Source organism: Diceros bicornis, chromosome 19 (assembly GCF_020826845.1).
Source record: "Diceros bicornis minor isolate mBicDic1 chromosome 19, mDicBic1.mat.cur, whole genome shotgun sequence".
Classification (NCBI taxonomy): domain Eukaryota; kingdom Metazoa; phylum Chordata; class Mammalia; order Perissodactyla; family Rhinocerotidae; genus Diceros; species Diceros bicornis.
The window spans coordinates 36882752-36905387 of NC_080758.1; the positions used below are offsets into that span (position 1 = coordinate 36882752).

Genomic DNA, 22636 nt, shown 5'->3' on the forward strand with positions numbered 1-22636 from the left:
TTCGTTGCAATGGGGTTCTGCTTATCGTTTGAAAATAATTTGATGAAACTACATCAGATCAGGGCCTTGTACCTAAAACATTACAGGTGCTTTAGTAGACATAAAAAAAATGCTCTGCTAATGAGGATGCTGATTGGCCATCAGAAATTCAAGATGAGCATTACTAGTGCATTACGTAATGCTGCCATGGTTATCACTGTAAAGTGCTCGCAAAGAGCTGCATCATCTCCAACTTAAGAGTACCAAGGCCTGCCCCCTCTGCATTAAATGTAAGCCCGGACCACACTGTTTTAGCACTTTCTAGGTACGTTCCATTGTGGCGAGTCATAAACCTGCTAGGTTCTTCTGTGCAAAGCTAATGAGCTACAGGAGAGGCCATTAATCAAATTGTTTTGGAGTGTGTTCTGTTCCCGAGGGTGAGAAGGTGTGACACATTTCACAGTGAGCATAGCCTTAAAATAAAAAGATGGTTTTGGTTGATATCAGGCAAGGTCAGCTTGCTCTTTGGTCTAATGGCAGGGCCCTCATAGCTTGTTCACTGGTAGCAGTTAACTTGACTTATTTTGTGAGCTTCTGGTTACAGGAATTATTTTTCTCATTTCGTTTTGCCTCTGTTGGTACCTAGCACAGTGTCTGATAGACAGCGGGTACTTTCTGTATATTTTTTTGTGGAAAAGACTTTAAAGTTACGTGGGAGGAAATCTACCCGTGTAATTCAGAGGAGGCTGAAAACTCTTCAGGAAGATGGAAATCTGTGATTTGTTTGAATCCTTAGTCAGTATATATTTATTAAAGTACAATGTATTGGATGTTTGACATTGTTCAAGTACCTTGCACGAGTAATAATGACATACCTGCTTTTTGCAAAGCGTACAGTCAAGAGGGAAAGAACTACAGATGGAGCATAGACTGGTTCTACTACCACTTTTATTATTACCCCTGCCTACCTTTTACTGAGGAATAATTAGATGTCAGATTCTAAGCCATTTCTGTATTAACTCATTTAATCCTCAAAACAGCCCTATTGAAGTAGGCACCATGATTATCTCCATTTTACAAATGAGGAAACTGAGGCACAGAGAGGTTAAGTAACTTGCTGAAGATCACACAGCCGTAAAAGATGTGGCTGGGATTTGAATCCAGGCAGTCTGACTCCAGAGCCCATACTTGTATGTACTGGAATCTGCTGGTCAAATGGGAGAAGCAGGGGATCTCAGGTGAGCTCCCCCTGCCCTGAGTTGTGGGTTGGAGAAGGCTTCCCGGAGTCAGTGATCTCTGATAAAATTAGCCAAGTGAAGGAGGAAGAGCGGGGTGTGAGAGCATTCTGTTCAGATGGCACATCGTGGATGACAGAATCGGTCATTGTAGTTGGGGAGTGTGTATGCTTGTGTGTTGGGGGTGGAGAATAAAAGTATGATGCAAGAGGCAGAATATGTAAGTCTTTGTTAAGCTATATTACTAAATGGATTTTTATCTTGTGGATGGTGGTGAGCCGTTGAAGGGTTTTGTTCAGGTAACTTACGTTTATAGAGAAGTTATTTGGGCTTCTGTGTAGAGAATAGAGGGAAGGGTAGAGGGCAGACTGCAGGCAGAAAGATTAGCTAGGAGGCTTTGCAGCAGCCCAGAAAAAATAGTAATGAAGACTCAGCCTGGGGTGGGGGTGAGAAAGGGGCAGATTAGAGGAAGATCCCTGGGGTAGAATCAATAGGACTTCATAATTGATTGGATGGACAGGAGAGAGATGTTAGAGGGAGGAGTTGCATTTAGAGTATTTTAAAGAATAAAATGAATTGCATGGTTCCTGCTCCAGGCCAGCATTTTATTGTTCTCACAGTTCATTTCCCTATAGAAAGGGAAGGGTGAGTTAAATGTTGGAGGAATGGATGTGCATAGTTTTCTCTGGACTTCTGGTCCATTTGACTTTCCTTTAGAATGCTATAGTTTCTTGATTTCATGCTACTTGTAGCAGATTCTTGCAGTAAACTTTTCATGCATGCAGCCTCTTAAGAAGAGCAATGCTAATCCCTCTAATTTGCCATCAGAAAGAGAATGAAATGCAAAAGCGGGATGAAAGGAATTGTGTTAGTCTTCTCCAGCATAATGGGTGCCACTCTCGTTAGGGTGTTCAGACTAAACATATCTTTTACCCCCAAATAATCAGATTCTCACCCTGTTCTATTTTTATACATGTAAACACATGTTCAAAATTGTGTACATACATATGTATGTACATGTATATATATGTGCATACACATATATCTATGAACCTTCATGTGTATAGTTGGGAACAACCAGGTTATTTCCATCCATCTTGGGTAATGCATTTTTACAATGGGAAATTCTATCTTTAAACATACCGTAGTGTTAAAGAGACAAATATCGCTTGTTCTTGAAAACTATGCCTTGTGCTTTTCCTCTGCCCTTAGTTTCTGGAATACCTGGGCAACAGAAGCTGTTTTTCTTTTGAGGGTTTCTCTACTGGCTGATAACTTTTATCCATGGTTCAAGAGAGCAAATACATTTATCATATAAATATCCCTCATTATTTGAGGGTTTTGCATTTTTTATGCAGTCCAGATTTTCAAATGGTAAAATTCCCACCTTTCGTAAAATTTTTAAAATCTGTACTAATTATTTGGTCCTTTTCCTCTTCCCCCTTTTAGCTTTGTAATATTCGTTCATTCAAGTGAAAAAACATATAACCATGCTTAAGATGCTTGAACAAATGTATCCAGTTTGGAACTCTTCGAATGAAATGGCATTTTACCATACAGTGGGAAATGCTGGCGTCGACAACGACTCTTTCCCCTGCTCTTTCTTCCCGTCATACCACACGTTATTCCTGCCTCTAGCTCACTGCCGCAGCCTAGTCCTTTAATAAGAAGCAATCCTAGAAAGTTAGATTGAAATCCCATGAATTCTCTGCTACTCAAGCTATGGTCCATGGACCAGCAGCATCGAGATCACCAGGGAGCTTGTTAGAAATGTGCGATTTCAGTCCCCAACCCAGATCTGCTGAACACGACTGGTCATTTTAACAGGCTCCCCATATTAACAGTGATCTGGATGCAAGGTGAAGCCTGAGAAGCCCTTGAGTGGGCTCCTGTAAGCCAGCTTCTCAACCTAATCCTGTTGTGTGACTGTCATCTTTCTTCCACACATGAAAAGAAGTGTATTCACTCTGTTAGCCACAGGATATAACCGGTTGAATAAAATTTCAGCCATTATGCAGAGTAAACATTGTTTAACCTAGAAAAGACTACCTAGCAACATAATATTGAATGACCACTCAGCCCAATTTTTGAAAAGCATGAGCTGTTTCCATAGATAAGCCAAACAGACCCGAGCAAAACAGAAGAAAAGAGAACTTTGCTGTTTCGGTTTGTGGACAACAATTTGATTTTCTAAAAAGAGCAGTTTTGTTTCTTTTCCTGAGAACATGAGAGGACTGTGTTTCTAGCCTCAGCCGTGCCGTTTCCCCGTGACAGTATATAGTTAGGACAAAAACAGATTAAAGATGCATACTGTCAAGCCATCTGATCTCTGATTCCAAATTTTCCACAGTAGTCCAATTACTAGTGTACCAACTGTTAACCTTGCACTATAGTTACAAAGGGGCGACTGCTGGTTAGATGCTTAAGTTGATGAGTGTCAGGGAGGGTCTTTCTTGTGGCAAGACCAGTTCCCTCAAGAGTCTTAAGATAATCATTTGCTTTAGAGCACCGTTCACTGCAGAGGAGGAGGGAAGGGGAATAATTACCTAAGGGCCCCAAATGCCATGACAGATGACCATGGACAGCCTTCCTATCTAGGAGGAATGGAACCTAAAGTCCACAGCTCAAGGGACACACAGGCCAGGCACTACTGTTGAAACAATAAAATAAAACTGTTTTCCGGAAGTTTTGCTCTCTCGGTAGTTTTACTCCATGTATGTGATTTTCCTTAAACAAATTGGGAACAGTATTGCCCTTCTAGTACATGACTGCATGCAGCCACCACAACACACCTATTGCCTTAGAAGGTAACTTTATGCTATTTTTATTCAATTAAATCTCACAAGCCACTCAGAGCAAATGTTTCCATCTTGCTTTCTTGGAGATTTGGACGCTAAGAACAGAAATTTGCTTAAAGTCGGAGCAAGCGGACTTCCAATTGTATGGAATCTCCCAGTTACAACTGAATTTATCAACTCATGGTGGGGGGAGGGATGGCTTGCAACATAGGACTTGAATACGTGTCAGTGACCTTCTCCTATGAACTTAAATGCTCTGTAAATCAAGGGAGGTGTCTGCCCTTCTCACTAGTGTATTTCATTATAGTCAAATTGAAAAAGAATTAGTATTGGTGTTCCATTGGCAAGATTGCCAGGCAGGATTTGATTTATAAGAACAACGTGTTTTATGAGGGTATACACTGCTCATGCAGGACATCTAAAAACTGAGTTATTCTGTCTAAGTTTTCAAGTAGTTTTACTCAAGAGAAGCACAGAAAATAACTATAAAGTTCCCAAATTGTATTTTAGGAAAAGTTAGGGCAAAGATGTTTGCTTATTAGTTCATCCATGGTTATTCCAAAAGGCCCTCTCATAACAATTATAGCTGCCTTTCATGACATTTGCTCATTGTTGGGCACTGTGCTTAGCCGTCTGCATGCACTTATATAATCTCACCCTAACAGGGACTTATCAAGTAGATATCATTACCTTTAGCATACAGTTTGAGGGAACTGCATAGGATCTCACAGCTAACAAATATGAGAGTTGGGGTTCCAGTGTCATCTAGTGTGGTCATTGCTGTGGGTTTCCAATGACAGCTGACATGCAAAATGAACATCATCCATTCATGCCATGACTACAGTGGGTCATCTCACTCATGCAATGCCTGTTCATTTATTCATCCATTTCTTAAGAAACATGTATTGAGAACTTACCATGCACCAGGAGGACAAAAAAATGAGAAAGATTCATAGGTCCTGCCCTCATGGAGTTCCTCGTCTAGTATTTCATTAAAAGTTGTATTTTCTTTCTTGGTGGTTGCATAAGTAACACCAATATGTTGTATGCTGGATGGCCTCTATTGCACAAGATGGCTAATAACTTTATGAAACTGTGGACACCAAAATTTGGGGTGTGGTATTTGGCTAGAGAATGGGAAAAATCTCTGAGGACAGATTACAAAATTAAGCCTAAAATTAAATAAGTCGCTTACTAATTTATTCCTTTACCTGTATGTTTCATCTGTATGCCTTTATCTGGAAGGTATTGTGTGGGGTATACAAAGCTGAATTTAGTTTCCGATGCATCTATCTAAAATTTCTTTCAGCAATTATGGTGCTAGATGGGAAAGTTCATTGCATTGGAGAGGTCTGTATAAAGTGCTGTGGGGTTTGAGGGAAGAGAGAATTAGAGAAAACTTTGAGGGGGAAATGATATTTGAGCCAGACTTCAAAGGATAGACAGGATTGTAAGATGGGGAGATAGGCGGGTCGGGGGTTTCATTTTAGGCAGAGAGAGCAATAGACAAGAAAGAACAGAAAGAGTGACTAGCAAGAAATTTAGCTGAACTTTGAGATATGAAAGATACTCCAGAGGCATCAACAGTTGACTTACTAAGCAACTTGCAAGAGCTCATTATTATGTTGATAATCTTTTATGGAGATTGTAGTATTTTTAAAAATCCAAATAAGTTATGATCATTTAAAAAATTTAGAAAGTACATATAATTATAAAAAGAACAAACTTGGCAAGAAACCTTCATCCAAATGAAACCACGGGCTAACATTTGAATATTTTCCTTCAAGTCTTTTGCATTTTGTTTCTGTGTGTTTTTCTGAATAGTTCAAATCATGTATTACATTCTGCCTTTTCATTTAAAATAATACCGGCATTTACCCATGTTGTGAAAAGCTCTTTGAAACCGCCACATTTAATGGCCTTGTACTGTTCCATTGTGTGGCTTTGTCACAGTTGTCTTTACCCCACCCTATTGTTGGAGGTTTAGAATTTTTCATGTTTTCCACTACAAACACACTGGCTGTTGGCCAGCCAGCCCCTTTTGTATTTCGAAGATGGTAAAGCCAAGACACTTAACAGTAAGCTGAGATGGGGACGACTTGTTGGGTTGCTAGGAGCCAAGAGACTCGTACACAAAAATCAGCCCTCTGACTAGAAGAAGGGGCTGTGGAGTTTCTGGGGCTAAAGATTAATTAGCTATTTATGTCAGGTCCCCTGAGAAATTTGATCTGAGTGGGCCATTGACCTTCTGGCCCCCAGGAAGGAGACTCATAGACTTGCAGGCTCAAAGCTGTTTGGTAACTCCTCGCCTTTCCCAGGGGAATTTGGATTGTTAGTAAGGAACCAAAACATTGGCTCTTCACAGTGGATTTCCAAGTTGGGAAGAGGAGGCGGGAAGACCTATCAAAGGGCGAGGGTGTTCTGCTCCCCTCTTTGACCTGAAAGATGGAGTGGGCAGGGAAAGCGGGGAGGGCAGGGAGGGAGGAGGGACAGTCTCTGTCTTAATTTCAGTGGGTTTCTCATCCCCTGTTTGTTGGAGTTAGCAACCAGAAAAGCATTCTCCTTAGGAAGAAAAGTGACGAGAAAACTCATGCCCACTTTGCTTTGATTTTTAATGTTGCCAAATACCCATGTTTGTGACTTACTCATTATATACTGTGAGCCTGGCTTGCTCTTCATTGCCTTTTCTTATCTTTGGCCCCATCTTTCCTTCATGAAAGTTCACTCTAAGAGGAGAAAATTGAATCGAAGAGAGAGACACAGGTCCTCACCAAGCATGCTGCAGCAAATTCAGCTGTTAAATCCATCGTAAATCCCAGCAGAGGGTGGTGTATCAGAAATGTGGTTCCGTGTGCTGAATGCGTGTTCATAATAAGCGCCTGGAGGCCTACTCGTGTTATGCTTCAGCAAAGGAAGGAGACAGGAAGGAGACTGTTAGCTTAGGGCAAAGAAACATCTGCTCCATAAGACCAAAAAAAAAAATAGTGGTGCACCACATTTTACATAATAGATGCTGTTTTGAAAATTTCTCTGGAATTAATTTCCCATATTAACTCATGCTTCAAACTTTCTTAGGAACTTTACTTTTTAAAAGAACCATGCTATTAAGTTTTTGAGAGAAAGCAAGATTTTTTAAAACTTAAATGTACTAACTCTGAGATGAGGCTGTCTTCATTCAAATATTGACTTCATCATTTAACAGCTTTGTGACTTTGGACAAATGATTTAATTGCTTGAGGTCTTAATTCCCTGTCTGCAAAACAGACACAATAATAGCACCTCCATACAGAGTATTTATACAGATTAGATGTGAGAAAACATTTTAGAATACAGTTTTTGAAAAGTTAAACACTTAAAAATATGACAAAAATATGACTATTGGGCTGGCCCCGTAGCTTAGCGGTTAAGTGCGCGTGCTCCGCTGCTGGCGGCCCAGGTTCGGATCCCGGGTGCGCACCGACGCACTGCTTCTCCGGCCATGCTGAGGCCACGTCCCACATACAGCTACTAGAAGGATGTGCAGCTGTGACATACAACTATCTACTGGGGCTTTGGGGGAAAAAAAAAAAAATTATTAAAAAAATGACTATTAACAATCTGTGTTATTATGCATGTAAAATAAAATTTCAGAACAGTGTTTTTTTGCTATGAGCTAGGTCTGTAGGCTAGGCACATTAACACATGCCAAATAATTCATGGTATATTAGGTTAAAATGATGGAATGAAAACACTTCAGACTAGGAGAGTTTCAAAGCAATTCAACTGAGCTGTAAAGCTAAATAGATATATAAACACAACTGAATTCTAAAATGTTTTATGCTTATGTTTATTGCATAATATTTTATTACCCAAATTTGCTCAAAAATTTGTAGGTTCTTTACATTTAAAACGGTATTTAGTTTGAAATGTAGAGCTGAATGATTTTGCAGAATTAAATTGGGAATGAGTTAAATTTTAGGTTCCTGGGAAAGCTATCTGTGGTTCTATGGCTGATGTTTCTTCTTATTTAGTTTAATTAGAAAAAAAAAGTGGGTATTGAAGCATTAAACACACTCCAAAATATCAATAAATATTACATAACTACTTTATTTGTATATATGTAAATTTACAAACAGTATCAGCCATCTGAGTTAAACAGAAAGTAAAACATCCAGAAGTGAAAAATACAGCTAAATGTTGTAAAATGGCTGTTATAGTCCTGCTATAAAATGCTATTATAAAATCCACATGTCCTCACTCAAAGCCTTTGTGATTCTTACTTATCACATAATCTTTGCCTTACTTGTTCCTCTGAACAGAATAGGAGCCACAAATAAGAACAGTTCGAGAGCAAGCAAAGCCAGACATCAAAAGGGATATGGAATAAAGTGTAGACACACAACTTTATCACATAGCATAATCATTAAGTCATGCTTTTCCTCATTCTGTTTTTCACTCCTTCCTCAAAGATTCTCTAATCGTGTATTAAAATACCAATGGCTCTGCAAGCACAGGGTTTGGAGAAGCAGTTAGGGGAGATTCAAGGACAAAGAAGAAACAGACCTTTCTATGTCAAGTTGCTCACAGTCAAGTCACCAGATTTGTGTTCATAATAATTAGTGTAATCCAGAAAGTGATGTTTTAAGTCCTTGCTTTAAATAGTCACAGATAACTGACTTTAATTTTATTATACTCCCATAGTCACACCCTCTATTGTTTTACTAGTTTCTAGTTGCTTTTATATTTTTATTTTTTCTGGATTCCTTTTACTCTTCCCTGGATCTTCTCAATCCTCTTGAATAGCATCATTTACATAATGTAATCATAATGCCTACTTCTTCACTGGAGCCATATAGAGAACTTTTACTGCATTCATCCTTATTTTAGCATGTGTATCAGTTAGTTTTTGCTGTGTAACAAACCACCCCAAATTTTTGCAGATTTAAAAAAGAGTCATGTTTTATTTCTCACAATTCTTTGTGCTGGTTGGGCAGTTTTACTAGTTTGGGCTGGCTCAGCTAGGACTGGATGATCTAGGATGGCCTTATACACATATTTGGGGCCTCAGCCAGGATAATTGGGTTGATAGAAGCTTCTCTCCATGTGACCTCTCATCTTCTGGCAGGCTTTCTCAGCCTTTTTAACATGGTGGTCTCAGAGTTCCAAAGAGAAACAAGAAAGAAAGCCTCAACGTGCAAGTGCTTTTCATGCATCTGATTTGCATCCAAGCAAATCATATGCCCAAACCCAGATCCAAGCTCCATATGGAGAAATAGTCTCTATGTCTTGATGGAGAAGCAGCAGAGTCACACTGTAAAGGGGCATGATACAGGGAGGGGAAGATTTTGTGGCCATTTTTGCAGATGGTGTACATTGCCTGGAGAGGGAGCAGTATATGTTTCAGCCCAGAAGGGCCATACCTCCTCTTCAGTCAGAGCCCATTGCCTGGAACTAGTCATCTGGCCCCCCATTGATAATGGATGCAAAGGAGGATGGATAGTGAAGCTGGCTGTGCAATTAGGTGTGACATTTGTCTCAAATACAGAGTTACACCTCACTTCCTTACTCTTAACAAAATCCATTCATCCCTTTGAGAGTTAATCATATTCAAAGACACCATGAATTTCCATTTTCAGCCTTTCAGTGACTGGAGGCTGGTCTTCTAACAAATAGGGTTTTGAAGGAGGAAGGAGGGTTGTATAAAGTGGTTTACATTTTCTGAAGCAAAATGGTGACTTGCCTGCTGCCTGCTGATCACATACAGTCTTCAGTCTCTCAAATTTTGTCACATTTCTTAATCCTGGGGTCCCCTTGACCCATTTCACTTAATAAGAGTCCGTACCCTTTAAAGCCGAGCTGAAAAGTTCTCGCCAAGAAGGCCGCCTGCTCTTGTCTCCCTGGGTACGGGTCATCTCTCTCTAGATTCCTGTAAAATATTATACTTCTTCTGTTGAATTATCTACCTGCCTCTTCTGCTCTGCTGGATTTGAGTTCCTTGGTGTGGTGCCTGTGTCTTCTCCACTGCTGAATTCTGCATAGTGTCTGGTCTAGAAGGGACACAGTGAAATAGTGAATAAATAAATCCTTGGAGAAGAAGGAGGAGGCTGTATTTAACCCTAACACCCTTGTTTATTGCCTTTGTATTGTATTTGTTAGTGTTCTATTTAATTGCTTTCTCTCCCTGGGTCATCAACACGTCAGATCACTGTCATGTATGGATTCCTCTGTTAATTCCTTCATTGCAGAAAAGTCAGAAGAGGGAGGCATTCATTCATTCTGAACAAGTATATATTAAGCCCCAACTTTGTGTCACACAAGTTTTATGTGACAGAGACACAGAAAACAACATACGTGAAATTGCTATTCTGGTAGAGGGATATAGAAAAAAACAAACAAAATATATAAAATATTAGATATCAGATATTGATGTGTTTTAAATAAAAAGAAATAGAGTAGGTGATGCAGATATTTAGGGAAGAGCAGTCTAAACTGAGGGAATAGTATATGCAAAGGCCCTGAGGGAGAATTATGAATGGTCTCTATGAGGAACAGGAAGAAGTTCCATGTGGTTGGAGTCTAGTGAGGATGGGAAAGGAATAGGAGATGGGAGGAGAGATGTACGGGTCTAGATAATGTAGGGCCTTATAGTGCATTGCATGGACTGGCTTGTATTCTGAGGAAGATGGGGAGTCATGAAGTAAAGGATAAAGAATCAAAGCCATGGAGAATTAAAGGGGTTTGGGGAAAGCGATGGGAGAGGGGGAAATGTGTGGCTCTGTCCTATTATCTTTTTTCTCCCTCTCCTCCAACATTAAACAGGTTTCTCATTTGTTCCTTCCTATGAAAAATGTACTTCCAAGACTGACTCTCTGCTAGCAAGTCACCAATATCTATGAAAATATATACAGTGATATTTGGACATGTGTAGAAATACCTTCTTCCCTCAGAAATAGATAAATAGATCAAAGACAAACAGATGACGTTGCTTTTGTTGGTAGTTTCCTAGATATAATCCTTTTAAAATGAGTCCCATATTATGGATTGCTTTTATTATAATTGAAGTTCTCAAAAAGAGTAGTTTTTAGACGAAGTCTAGATAACTCTGTTTAAGTAGCTTTGGTAAAACCCTACTAACTATATATTATACATAAAAATAAATAAGCAGTTATTGAACTTAAAATGGCCTTGATGGCATTTGGCTATACATGGGACGATGCAGAGGGGTGAGCACTGACTTTCTTCATGAAAAAACAACCTCCATGAGGATATTTTCTCTTTTACAAACTCATTTTCTCTAAAGAAAACCAGCAAGAGCAAAGAGCTTTCTGTATAACTATGGTAGGAATAATTTTTTAAGAATTTATTATGGAAGTAATATATTGTAATAAATGTAAATAATATAGAAATTTTGGGGGGTTTTTAGAAACATAGTTATAGTCAATTCATAATAGCCTTATTTTAACCAAACCAAACCAGCCTTGTTATGAACACAGTCATTTATTTCCAGGATAATTGGGTTATAGCCAAGTTATTGGTTTCATGTGACTAATATTGGGCTGTTGGGTGCATTGTTCAGTCAAAGGAAAAATTGAATTATTATTTTTACTTGCTGTGCCCCTCAGTAGATAAAGCCTGATCCTTGCCCTCTTTTGCATAATGTAGTCCTCCCAGTACTAGAATTCATAGGAAATCTAGAGGTTAGCAGAGGTTAGAATGCTCTGCGGCTTCTAATAGAGTCAATGTCAATGTCTACTGTGAAATAGAACAGTTCCTTCAATGTATAAGGAGCTGCATTTTTCCAAGAGCATTCTACGTATGTCATCTCTACTACCTTTGGAGCCTTCTTCAAAGGGAGATTATAGGCATGTCCATTTTCAGATGGGGAAGTTCCTTGAAATATAATCTGTGTGATTCTCTTTTGGTTTCCCAGTCATTGGTTGAAACAGGTCTTGAAATTAGCCTGTCCCATTCTGAGTGCAGTTTTGTCCGCTAGACTGAGTCCATGTGTCTTATATAATTGTGAGGTATCCTGTGTGGGTTTGTGTGTTGATAAATATTTGAAATTAGGGTGTTTTTTTTTCCCATTTGCTATATATTTCTGAGATGTAGGTGCCTATAGTTGGGCTTATCAGTAATGAAGTAGCCTAAAAGTACGATTAACCTATAAACACATTTGGGGTATGTCTTCACCCGTAAACCTTCACACTTTGTAAAAGTTTTGCTAAAGAAGTGAGTCCTTATTCAGCGTATGAGGAGATTGTTGTGGCTGTGGTAGAAGAGACTTATTTAAGTTGAGAAGGGGGCAGTTAGGAAAGACTCCCTGCTTTCTGGTTTTGCATTCTTATCATCCATTTCTGAGGGCTCAAAGCCTTTGTGTTCTTTGCCTAAGAATAGTTGAGGATCAGCGTTTTATTCCACGAGACCAAGAGAGGAAATGCCACTTCTGCAGCCAATCACTTAATCTCTGGAATGTAATATACTACTTCGCAGAGAACCAGGAATGTATCTTGAGGTACTACATTGAGTTTAAAATACAACCGCAAAATGCAGTGGGAGTCAATGTCTTTAAGGCCACGCTAAGGAGGTCATCATGAGTCATAACTTCATGAAAGAGGATCCTAATCGACTATTAAAATCTGCAGAAAACTAAATAAGGAAAGAAGGCCTGAGGTCCAGTAGGAGGGAATTTTCATGAACCAGCAGCATCTGCATATAGACTTTCCATCCCCTGGGATCTATATGGTCATTAAACCAGGAAGGCTTCCATGGCATCTTCCTGAGCAGAGGGCTGTGGGCCAAGCAATGTCTTCAATCTCTTGCCAGATCTCTAGTCTATGAGTCAAAAATTGACTCTGTTTATAGGGGATCTTGTAAGATTGTAAAATTTCAGGTAGTGCATTTCATTCACCAGGGAGCATCATAATTTTCCCCATTTGTTATCAATGAAGATTTTATTTTTAAAAAACCATGATAGTATTTGCATTTCACACATTGCCAAATAACAGGTTTCTGCTATCTGATTATATCAGATAAACTTTACACCTGTCTTGGACTATATGAGTTAGAAAACTTAAGATAGCAGACTCAGCTGACTCGGGTACAGACATACTAGACATTTCTCTGTTTAATCATCACACAACTCATACACAAAGGTGTTAGGAGACAGAAGGGATTTCGAAGACGACTAAAGTTATTATTGGCACTTGAATTAGAATTTGTCTTAAGAATATCAGTTTATTTCGATACGTGCTTCACAGACCTTAACCATGTCTCTGTCTGATTCTTTTGTGAAATGAAAGTGCCAATACAGAATGAACTGTTTTGATAGGCTGCCTCACAATTTTAGAGTATATTTAAAGTTAATCTCTAAGAAGTAATATGCAATGATGCCATTTTCCTGATTTTATTATTATGAGCCATAGTTTTATACCCTGCTTCTTATCTGATTTGAAATGGCTGTAATGTTTGGAGAAAGTTAATATTGAGTCATGCCAAAACCTTAATAAACTTAGTCTTGAACTAATATTTCAGGCTCATGGGGGATTTCTGTATGCTAAGATAGATTTTAATATTACAGAAATGCAATAGTGACCTTTACATGAAACCTTAATAAAATTACTTTGTGATATAAACTGCAGAGGAGATGGGAACTTTCTTGAATGAGAGTACGTGTGATTTATCTGCATTTCATAGTTTATCTTATATCTCATTTCTTCAGATCTCTTGTGTTTTTCTTTCCCTTAAGCCAAACAACAGTAATTTCCATAATTTAAATTAGAGAATAGAGTTTTAAGAGACATGTTTTCCCTTTGCACCAGTGTCATATAACTGCTGCTGAGTTGTCTTGATAATTCTAATTGTCTCTAGGCTGTTAAAATAAGTTAAAGAGATAGAAAGTTTCACCCGTTAAGTATCAGATATTTAATATTAAAAATACCATTTGGGGGTGCCACATAGCAGCTGTTTCGCAACAAAGCAGTGTACAATGGTTTAGGACAAGTGTTGAGTTAAGTAAAATTAAAGTAATGAATGTTTGGCAGACAAATTGTAACTTCTCAAAATTAAAATGTTGGCTGGTATCCTGAAATTGAAATTCTTTGTTTCCCACAGACTGGTATACAGATGACCAAAAATGACCAAAATTTGAAGCCCACAGCTTTGACTTCATAATATTTTGTTTGTTGAGGGTGGAAAAATGTCTTAATAAGTATAGTCAGTGTGAATCATAGTGTTCTGAACTGCCTTTTGTGGTCTTGGATGGCTTAACTCTTTCAAAAGTCTGTTTCAAGTCCACAAATCAAAGACAAGATCATGCCTGTTTAAGCAGTAGAAAGTTGTGCTTTTTTAGCTCCAAGACTATTTGCAAATGCAAAATCGAACAGCCATTCCTCAAACAATCAATCCCTCTGTGTCTGTTTAGCACTTTAATTTTAATCAATATTTCTGTACAGAATAAACATTAAAAAGCATTTCTCAGTGTTACTTGAAGTGAGAGAATGTTGAGACTTCTTTGGGTCAGAGGAATTTGGAAAGAGGCTAGCAGGTCCTAGAGATGGACTAACCCAGCTTTATTTTCTGAAAAGACCTTACAGGGACATTTGATCCTATCTCACCCAGTGCAACATCTCTTTATAACCTCCAAGAACAGAGGAACATCTAAATCCTTAAGTGACTGGAAGCATCTACTCTGAAATCTGAAAATTTACAATTTTCATTGTAAAATGAATTATTTTCCTGATGTTGATTTAAAATCTATATTTCTGATGCCACTAATCTTTGGTACACAGTTTTTCCTGTGACTGAACACAAAATGTCTGTAGTACTCCCTATTCCATGTGGGTGATTTTCAGTACCTGCCATGAGTCAGAATGGGGATGGGATGGGTATTGGACCAGCAGTTCAAGGATATGTTTCTATCACAGCTCCACCAATGGGGCAGTGGGACTCTGCCCAGTTCACCACTTCTTGGCTTCTGTTCCTACCTAGTTACAGGAAGAGCTCAAATTGACTCTGAAATCCCTGGAGTCTTCTTTTATTCATTGTTTCTTAGATGGTGTGACTTCCTTCACCAGCTCTCTATTTTGTTCATATGCTTCTTAAAATTGTGGCACAGAAGTGTGTAAAATACCCTAAGCAGTGGTGGGATCTGAAAGAGTTTGCTGAGATGGTTATATCCATTGATCAGTGTCCTCCCTAAGGCTGTATTAAAGTTTAAACAACTACCTCTTCACCATTAGCTCACTAAAGTTGGAGTTCACCAAAATTTCAGATGTTTTTATATAAACAAGCCAGTTTTTTTGGTCCTGTAGTTGTTTTTTTTTTTTTTTTTTTTTTTTAAAGCTTCCATGAAGATCTTTGTGTTGATCTTGATAATTTGACCCATTGTTGCAAGCAGTCATTTTGTAGCAGTGAGCTCAGCTCAGGGCATATTTGAACATCTGAAGTGCTAGAAGGAGCACTGGTGGAGATGTCTTAGGAGTGGAGTTCTGGCGAGGAGAAAAGAAGGTTGATACCACAGGATTGCCATGGGAGAAAGAAGACTGAGAGCTAAAAAGATGGAGGACCAAAGGAAGGAAACAGCCACATGTGGAAAGAGGATCAGTAGAGTATCGAGTGAAGATGGAGTTAAATTCTAGAGAGGTTAAGAAAGGTCAGGACCAAGTTAAGGACATTGAATTTGAAGACTAAAAGGTCCAGCTACTCGAAAAGGCATTTTGGACAGGGTATTTGAGGTAGATTCCATGTGTTAAGACATTTACAGTGAGTCGATAGTTAGGAGATGGTGGTATTGAGAAAAGCTTGTTTTTATTATTTAAAGAAAATTGGCCATGGGAGGGTGTGATTTCAATATGTACCCTAAAATATGCCTTAATTATAAGCCTTCCTCTCTTTAAAACTTCAGTAGATGTTTTGTCCATAAAACCCAGTTTAACTTATCATTCATGTAATGGTCATAACTGAATCCTATTTCCTTTCCTGTTTTACCTTGAGGGTTGGTTTTAATTAGGACAGAATAAAAAAAAAAAATATATATATATAATGGCTTATTCACACTTGTGATTTCATCAGAGTTAAATATAGGCAATCACATTAATTTTGTTGAAATGCCCACCACAGATATTCCAAAATAGCATTGTAGGCCAACTAATGTCATGGACCAAGTGGTTAGATCCTGATGTTTTGATAAAACTAAGTTTTCTCTATCATATTTAGAATATTCTAAAAGCAAAGCTAAGAATTAAAGACTGATTTTTTTTAAGTGAAAGTTTTTTTGTGAAAGCATTAAAAAGTAAATAAAAGAACTTGAGTTCATTTTTCTTTTGGATAATATAAATATTTCCTGATTTTGAAGCTGAGGTTACAAGCATCTCTGTCCTCCTAATTTCAAAGTGGGAAATTAGGTAGTGATAGTAATATCGGCGTCTCTTTTATGGAGGCAATCCTTAGTTTTGGTTTAACTACCTCTTATTAAAGCAGCTTAAATACAATCCCAGGAAAAGATGATTTTTTTCCCTCATTTTGGTCAGAGGCCATATCTTCAAAGTGTTTTACTGAATTTGAGGAACTTCCGTCATGATAACCAAGGTCAGACAGTGAGAGTTTAAAGTCAAAAGGTTTATTACATTCTAGTTCTGCCATAATTTGAGGGAGTCTGAGCTTTGTGAGTTCTGCTTTCCACATTTTGCAGTTGGGTTGTGATTTCTAACTTAGAGCGTGTGAAAATACTTGGTAAAATGTAAACCATTACATAGATGTTGGGTGCCCATATTGGGAGAGCTGAGTGAAGCTTGGTGGGTCAAGGGTAAATAGCCACTGGCATGTGCATTTCGAGCCACTTTCATTTCTCATTACTGCAGGAAATCCAGCTTCTCCGCCTAATGAGAATGTCATCCTCCTAGTCTCCAGGTCAGGCCATTGACTTCTTTCTGGTGTCTTTGAAACTTGCCTGCAATCTTGTGGCATTTTAGAATATGCTGGGTCAAACTTTACCCCTCAAGAAACAAGATAATTGATTGCAGACACAAGGACTGAAGCAATTTTCAGTAACTTTGCTTATTAGTGCCGACACTTGGGGGAACCAAGGGTTTCTCTAACAAAGGGGCAGGGAGTTTAGTTAAAGAAGCTCTGTTTTTCTTCTCTTTTTTCCCAGCCTGCTGATATGGCTTGAATTAGAAGTTGGAGACATTTGCTAAAATAAAATACGACATGAACTCTTGGGAATCTCTTCACATCCGACACTGCGACCTCTGATATCCTTCCCATTGCCTCTGGGCCTTGTTAGAGTGAGGGATGTTTTTCAGTTTCTATATAAGCAATGGAAGCAAACACATTTTAAAATAATCCAGTAAAAGCACACATCTTATGAAAGGAACAATTATTTGAAGGCTGTGACCTTACCAGAATTGGGCAAGCATTTGGCATCTTAAAAGTCTGCTTTGATACTGAAGAGCTGTTCTAGAAATGTCACTGTGTCATTATCCTGTCAGTTGGTCTTCAATACACAATGGTAACGCATTGTTTTTAATCTTATTTGGAGCCCTCTGAATGTGGCTTTCATTTTAGGTATATTTCAGGAAGGACATATATGGTTCTTAAATAATATCTACATTTATTCGGAGCCCAAATAATGTTTAATCAAACTAATTAGAACTAGAAGCGATCAGAAAAAATGACTTTCAGCTTCTGATTTTTATAGACAAGGAAACTGAGGCTCCGAGAGCTTAAGGGGCTTCCTCAAGGTCACACAACTACTTGGGACAGAGCTGGGACTGGGATCCAGGTCATCCATCTCTGATTGCCCTGCTGTTTCCATTCCAGCAAGCTGTATAGGTCATATTAATTTAATATTAATTGTGGAAACAATGTAATATATAATTAAAGTCAGACCCATTTTTTAGGATGTGGCCAAATTACTTATAGAACCATAAGATTTGGATCATTCTAATTCACTTTTCTAACGTCACATTAGAAGATCAATTTCAACTTGTATCAACATTGGTGCTGTTATTTCTTAGGCAAATGATGGTGAAACGGTTGAAATGTTCAGTCTCCAGCTGGTATATCAGACAAAGCCAAAGACAGCATGTATTCTGATACGTGCATCTAGTTTTCAGGTGCACTCTCGCTTACATAAAACAATGCGCACAATACATTTCCCGCCTCCTTGGAAATAATGGTTAATTATATGATGCCACACCTGGAGAGAAAAAACAAAACTTAAAACCTGAAAAGAGGGCCGGCTCCGTGGCTTAGCAGTTAAGTGCGTGCACTCCGCTCCTGGCGGCCCAGGTTCGGATCCCGGGCGCGCACCGACGCACCGCTTCTCCGGCCATGCTGAGGCCGCGTCCCACATACAGCAACTAGAAAGATGTGCAACGATGACATACAACTATCTGCTGGGGCTTTGGGGAAAAAAAAAGGAGGAAGAATGGCAATAGATGTTAGCTCAGAGCAGGTATTCCTCAGCAAAAAGAGGAGGATTAGCATGGATGTTAGCTCAGGGCTGATCTTCCTCAAAAAAAAATAATAAAATAAATAAATAAAACCTGAAAAGATAACACTCCCATAAATGAACTGAGGTTAAAGATTTTGCTTCTTTTTCCTTTCAGACTAATTGTATTTTTGTGCCAGAAGAAACAAAGAGGAAGAAAGGTTTGGGGATTTTTGAAAGAATTTTCATGAATAGAAAAAATAAAATCAACCTCCTAAAACCTTAAATTCCATGAATTTTTTCTTACTATCTGTATTTTATTGGTTCCATCTCTATCCTTAGTTTAAGCTTTTGAAGAATAAAGGTGGAACAATTTTGAACAGACGTATAAGTAAGGAGATAATTGAATTTGTGTGAGATTTGAGATTTATTTAGGTTATATCTCTTTGACCACAGGTTATTTTCAGGTTTTGTGGTACCTTTGTGGGTATTGACATATGCAAGGTGTTAATTTGGGATAACTTTTAGCTCAAAACCTAAGGAAAAATATTTTATTTTATCCTTTTATGGTCTGGACTCAGTTCTAATATACATGGTCTTATACTTTATCCTCATCTTATGACTCCAGTATAATAATAGCAAAGTCCTATTTATAAAATCGCTTGGAGAATGTTTCAATATCAGGAATCTTGATTAAATTTAAGAGCTCATTGTGTATGTTTATTTTAATAAAATCGTTTTTAAAAATAAAGGATTCTTCAAGCGCTTGAATTTGTGCCTGCTCCTATCCAGAGCAGTTTCCTTGTTTTTGTGAAATCCCATCTTGCAGTCCTCAGACTTCTTCCATACACACGCCTGAGGCAATGTTCAGATGGATTATTCAAGCAAAGATAAAATAAAAATCTTTCCTTTGAAATATTCAGATAATTAAGGCAAAATCAGGCCTCTAAAGTGAGCTTTCTCTCTTGACACATATGATTCGTGTTGGTGGTGTTTTGCCTAATAATTGTAGCAGAGCCAGTTCAAGGGCAAATGAAGGGCAAAGTATGGAGGGCTAAGCATGAGAGAGAGGAGGACCTTATGAACAGCCCATGGGGTATCCTCGAAAAGGGCGGTCTCTATGGATAAGAAAACCACACAACCCATGAGGACATGTCCAGGACGTGGTCCCACCTTTGAGGACCGTGTGCTCATCTGAGCAGTCCTCAAGGGGGCTCAGTTATCAGAGGTCTGAGCTAAGGGCGGAGCACAGCAGAGATGGGGTTGGGATGTACAGCCGAGAAGTTATTCGTAGGCCCAACCAGGCTGCAGACCCAGGTGAAGAACGGAACCTCGTTCTGTAGGCTAGTTTCCACTTGGGCACCAGAGAGGCAGCAGGGTATGAGTTGGGAAGAAGAGACTGGGAACAGCATTTCCAGATCCAGGAAGGGAGAGCAGGTACACAAAAAAATGGTACTGACATGTGCATTTGGATAACAGGAGGAGAATTTTTTGTCTTCTGCCTTGGTTGTTTTTGGGCATGGCTGGGACGTCCTCCACAGAGTAAGATATTCATTCATTCATCCTTTCATTCATTCAGGGTTTACTCAGTGCTGGCTATATATATGCTGGACACTATAGTAGCAAACAAGGCTGGCCTTCCCAGGTTTCCTCCTATAGTGAAGATACAGATAAACAACTGTTTACAATGTAGCCTGGTGAATTCTACAAAGATGTAAGTGTAAGCTTAAGTGAAAATACGGGAGTGGTACCTACCTAGTTTCTCTTGCTGATGCATGAAAGATAACAAGACTGACCAAGTTTAGGAGAGAGGTTCAGGAATGAGAAGGAAAGAGAAATATGCAAAAGGCTCAGTGTATTTGCGGCAGTGAATCAGTTTTCGTCAGAGAGAATGTAAAGGGAAGTGTGGTGAGGGATGATGCCGCTTTTCAATGCAGCAGAGACCACGTTTCTTCTACAACCCTCATGTTTTAACACGATCTTTCTCCTCAGCTCTTTTGTTAACTGCTGCTCTTTAAAGACTGAGTTTGCTGGTTGAATCTTTATTTACCCAATTTTTTCTGAGTTCTTAGGAGAAATATTAGTGTTCATAGCTTAGAGTTGTCAGGGATGGTAAAGGTTTGGGCCAAGAGCAGGGAGTGCTTCAAGTTACTTGTTAAGTGGCTACAGTGTCTAATTGTAGATTAAATAGATGTTGTGTTGACTGTTAGGTTATGTCACCCTTTATTTGCTTTCTTCAAGTCACTTGTTACTCTTCTCTGGTTTCTTCAGACTTAACTGTTAAGGATGAAGCTTGAAAGAAATGGTTGAGGAAATTACCCATTTACTTGAAGACCTCAGTATCTACTCTCGGTCTTGGTTGGAAAGCAAGTACCAAGACTTAGAATCTTCCTGTCCTTGATTTTCCATGGCCTTCTTGAGAAAATGAGCATTCTAGACAAACGGACTGTCTTTATCACTTGCCTGAGCTTTAGTCCCTAATGCCTAGCGGGTCTCTTTCCCTGATGAGCTGGCCTGGGCCATAGATGAAGATCAAAAGATCTTTTTTCTGTTTCCCCTTTTTCCTTTTGATGAAGACTTGATCCAAGGCAGTTGTTCTCAAACTTATCTAGCATCAGAATCACCTGGCCAGCTGGATACACCATGGCTATCTGGGCCCCACCCCAGATTTTCTGATTCAGTAGTTCTGGGTGGGGCCTGAGATTTTGCATCTCTAATAAGTTCCCAGATGATGTGTGCTGTCTGGGTACCACACTTTGAGAACCACTGATCTAAGGTGAGCCTCTGAGGTCTAAACCTTCCCCTGTGCTCCTGGATTGAGTCCTCAGGAGACTCGGGTCCCCACCTTGGCTATCCAGATCTTACTATTGATAGCTCAAAGGGTGTTCCAGTTAAGAAGAAACTAAAGCAGAGGGAGAGGTCAACCCAAGCCCCCATTCTCATAGTCCCCACCCTGGAACCCCTGGGCTCTCCAAGGACAAAGCCCCAGACTCCTATCTTAGCTGCACATTTAAGAGCACCATGAAACAAGATCCAAGACAGACAATTATTTGTATAATCTATTTATGACCTCCACCTAAAACTGCACTTAATCTGTTGTGTTGCCATTTTGTTTTCAATTTCTCCAGACCTTATCAGAGCTCTTATCATGGGAGTGAGAAGGGCTGAACTCTTCCCAAACATCATTGTGTATGGCTAACACTACTACTAAGGGAGAAGTTGTTGTTTCTGTGCATGGTAAACTGGACAGACCTACCCTATACTCTGTTACTTCTGATCTTGAAAACAGTAACAAATTCTACTTTTGAGAGAGGGGGGAACAAATCCGGTCCTTTCTTTACAAATATCCCAGGTTTGCCTAATTGTCTTATTTCTCAGGACTGGTGTATTGTTCAGGGCTGTTGAGGTTAACTCTGTTTATCTTAGATACTCAGTAGTAATAAAATACCTTATGCTGTTTGCTGTGCCCCCTTAGTCAGTAAAAACAGAGCTACTTTATTTTAGAGGCATAAAAGAAATAAGATGTCTTTACTTTGCAGAAGTTTTATAATACGTAAAAAAACAACAAAAAAAAGTCTTATTAAAGCAAGTTTGTTATTACATGAAGTCAGAGAAAAACCCAGTTGAATTATATATTCCTTTCCCCAGGCTCCTACCACATACACTATATATTTTCGTATTCTAAAGGTTGATTTATCTTGCATCCTGTCAAACAAAAATTTCTCATCAGCAGTCATGTCTGTAATTCACTACTATAAAAATCATTAATATGCACATGATATCTTCTGTTTCTGAAAGATTAAAATACTGTGAAGCCAGGGACTTACTAAACGTTTAGGAATATGACACCTCAGAAGACATCATACGTACATAGGCCTCTGCTGTTCTCACCCTCTGCCACTGAGCCTTCCTTCACTAGGATTGCTCCCTGAGCCTGGGCCTCTGCCTGAGCCCTGTAGACGGACTTAACTGCAAGGGAAGAGGTCATTAGCAAGGCATAATTAGGTCAGAAAGCCCCAGTCATCGAAAAGTGCGTTTAATACAATTTCAGGCAAGTAACATGTTCAAGAAGATCCTAGAGGCTGGCATATGAACCTCAGAGGTCATTTCCAAGGGAATTGCTGCAGGTACACCACCAAGATCCAATCATTTGAAACGAATCAGTTCTTCTCTTGAGAAACTATATACTTCATCATATTCTAATATCTTTTAAA

The 22636-nt window shown here is 39.0% G+C and overlaps 1 protein-coding gene across 7 annotated transcripts in view; it reads left to right on the plus strand.

The window, feature by feature from the left end:
* PLCB4 (phospholipase C beta 4) overlaps positions 1-22636 on the plus strand; it is a 396094-nt gene that overhangs the window by 194607 nt on the left and 178851 nt on the right. The window lies entirely within an intron of this gene.